The 3549-nt window shown below is 36.2% G+C and overlaps 1 long non-coding RNA gene across 1 annotated transcript; it reads left to right on the top strand.

Annotated features, from left to right (window-relative positions):
* The first annotated feature begins 280 nt into the window (after positions 1 to 280).
* Positions 281 to 781, top strand: LOC137055385 (uncharacterized). Its single transcript, XR_010899999.1, has 3 exons — positions 281 to 396; positions 505 to 564; positions 666 to 781. It is a non-coding gene; the product is annotated as an uncharacterized lncRNA (long non-coding RNA).
* Positions 782 to 3549: the final 2768 nt, after the last annotated feature.

Raw genomic sequence — 3549 nt, 5'->3', positions numbered from 1 at the left:
AGGAGTCAATGAGTAAAGAGTTTTTGTATTAACACGGCTAGTGAAAACAGCGCCATCTGGCGGAGAGGATAATTATGTACATCCAGGAAATGCACGTGCTGTATGCGCGGGTCCCCGTATCCCCTCCCCCACCGACTGACAGACCAGACACCATTTCCATTCAATCGCAATGCTGAGCAAATGAGTAGTGTTTACACCGGCATAGTGTTTTATCTCATTAACAGTATGAAGTTTATAACATTATATTGTGGTAGGATGGTGTGTGTGTTTGTGTGTGTGTCCGTGTGTCCGTGCGCACCTAAACTTAGAGATATCTTCTTTGACTCGCGGTGCAGAGCGGAGGATAGAAACAGGCGACTGAGGCGAGAGAACTTTTTTACAGGGAAATATTATAAAGTAAGTGTTTTATCTCATTTTCCATTTGTTTTTCATAATTTATTGATTTATACCAATATGTAACTTATATGCTGTGCGCGTTTAAAGAAGCCAAAACTTTTCTCTCAGGGGACATGACTCACCGTGCAGTGCAGACATGGAGTTTACTTTTAACCAAGATAACACAAAGTAAGTTACGTGTTTAACCTCATCTACAAAGTGTATTTATGACATTATATTGTTTTATAATTATATTTGTGTGTGTGTGCGTGTGTGTGTTGTGCTCCCAGAGCCGTTGAAATACAGAGTTCCTAACGTTACACGCTTTTACCTCGCGGGGTTCATGGAGCTCTCAACAACTCGCGCCGTCTATTTGTTCGAATGGTTGTTGGTGGACAGCAGTTTCACTATATTTGCTGCAATTTCTGGTAAATATTAACTGTATGAATTTAAATCATATCAAATTGTGAAATTTGAAGTATTCAGCCCTAATTAACCCTTAAAGACCGAGACAGCCGCCCGCGGCTAAAAATAACTATCGTTCTAAAATGTTTAATAACTTTTAAACCGCAAATCCAATCTGTATGCTGTAAACTGCACCGTAAAGAGGAGAATCTCCGCTTTCTAAAGGTATAATATGTCTCGCGATTGATCATTCAGGGGCTCGGTAGTCAGCATCGATGCGTCATCAAAATATGCAGCATTGACTAAAAATAACGATCGTTCTAAAATGTTTAATAACTTTTAAACCGCTAATCCAATCTGTATGCTGTAAACTGCACCGTAAAGAGGAGAATCTCTGCTTTCCATAGATATAATATGTCTCGCGATTGATCATTCAGAGGCTCCGTAGTCAGCGTGGATGCGTCAACAAAATATGCAGCATTGATTTGTCCAGGAAACACACGTGGGTTGTTCCCCTGAGCCAAACAGAATTTTTTATTTATTTATTAGTCCCACCCCCCTATGCCCAGATTCGTTGAAACTTTGATCAATTCAACCAATAAACACAGTGTTTGGTCTTTTGAACCACGAATCACGTTTCTCTGAAAAATGAATGTGGGTGTGAATTTGCATGCATCATGAAACCAAACAGAAATAAACGCGTGCAAAGCGCCCTCTCTCAGAGCACAGCCAGTATATTTCTCTATATGTATGTAGTTTGTGTTTTACACAATTTTCACTATTATATTTTCCTCAATTTGTGTTTGAGAAGATTATGTGCAGAGAGGTTGAAATGTCCGTTTATGAAAATAGCCGCCCACATGTTAAAGTAGCCTCAGTATATTTTTTTTCACGGTTTCTTGTCACAACTTGATGTATTGTTTGCGTTTGTTTTTCATGTTCAAATTATAATATATTTCTATGAAGAAAAATGTTTGTTTCAGTGCTGTTATTATATAACAATCTTTCTATTTACTTTATTACTTGAACTTTTTAGGACACATTATCAGTCAATAAAATACACCTGTTTTCACTCAAAAACCTAGAAACGCCTAGAATAATGTTATAATAAATGGCTATAACTTGCTGAGGGATTGTTACATGTATACAAAATTTTATCTGGAAGTGTAAAACAACCAAGTCTAACTTTCTAAAGGAAAAAATCCAAACTTCATGAAGTTCTGTTCGAGTTCACAGTAAAAACATCACATTTTTGCTGCCATTTTTCTTGAAATTATATTAATTTAATCCATTCTCAGAATAAATAAATGTAAAATTGGGACATCAAATGAGCTAGATGGAAACTTCAGGTTCTCCTGTTTAAAATGATATATAGCACTTGATGATAACTGCTAGAATGGGGGAGAAAAACAAAGAAAAGTAGAGGCACATCAGGCGCCCCAAAAATGTTCTAGGTCTTTAAGGGTTAAATCACATTGAGTCATTGTACAGTGTAAACATTGCAACATGTTGTCAATAAGCCTATAAAATGTTTTTTTTTTTTTTTTTTTTTTTTTTGTGTGTGTTTTTTTTATGTTTTTATCTATTGCTCCTTGACAAGAAACTGAACTGGTTTACGGATCGGATGAAACTACATCTCGCTTCACTGCATGGTCTCTCTCTCAGATCGCCATCAGATACAGATAAGTTTCATGAAACTCCTTGAAAATTATTAAATGTGAGTTTGAATCGATACAGGTAAAATAAATAACTATTAAAGGGTAAGTTCACCCAAAAAGGAAAATTACCTCATGATTTACTCACCCTCAAGCCATACTAGGTGTATTCCAGACGAATACAATCAGAGTTATATTTAAAAAAATCTAAAGCATTATAAATGGCAGTGAATGGCAGTCCAAATTTTTAAGCCCAGAAAAAAGTGCATCCATCCATTGTAAAAGTAATCCACATGGCTCCCCCCTGGAGGAATGAAGACATTCTGATGTGAATCGATGGGTTTGTGTAAAAAAAAAAATCCATATTTAACAAGTTATAATGTAAAATATGTAGCTTCTGGCGGGACGGCCTTCCGTATTAAAGTTACGGAAAAAGTGTAACTGGCATGGCTATGTCGTCGGATGTAGAGGGGAAGAAAAACGCAACTGGCGCAGCGACGGCATCGGACATGGTGTAAAAAAAAACGTAATTGCCGCGACGATGACGTCGGACGTGGCGTAAACCTTTTGAACTTCGAGAGGCATTACACTTAATTCGTAAGTTGAAGGCGGTCCGCCAGAAGCCTTTATTAACCCCCCGGAGCCTTCTGGATTATTTTTATAATGGATACAGGGCTTGACATTAAGCATGTTCATGTGCTTGTCCAGAAAAAAGTTTGATATTTTGTGTGTGTGTGTTTTAAATAGAATTTATTCTGAAGCAATATGCTGACCAGTATTCAATCAGCTTTGACATATTTAAATCTGCATATTTGTGAATTTTTTAATTATTATTTTTTACCTTATATAAAGGGCATTTCCCCTCTAATCTTATTAAATATAGGCTATGCTTCAGGTTTCATTTTATATTGTAAAATTTGATCTATACATTAATTTAAAATAAGACACTATAAGGGCTGTTACCAATCACATTAAATAATTTACACTGAAAAATTTAATTTGCATTAAATAATGTTTTGAAATTTGTATTTTTGGATAGACCAATAATGTTTAAACATCAAACCAAACCTCCAGTAGGTGGTAGCAGGTGGCAGTTTTAATGAGTGAGTCATTG

Source organism: Pseudorasbora parva, chromosome 21 (assembly GCF_024679245.1).
Source record: "Pseudorasbora parva isolate DD20220531a chromosome 21, ASM2467924v1, whole genome shotgun sequence".
Classification (NCBI taxonomy): Eukaryota; Metazoa; Chordata; class Actinopteri; order Cypriniformes; family Gobionidae; genus Pseudorasbora; species Pseudorasbora parva.
The sequence above is the reverse complement of the archived record's forward strand: the minus strand, read 5'-3'. Positions and strand labels throughout refer to the sequence as shown.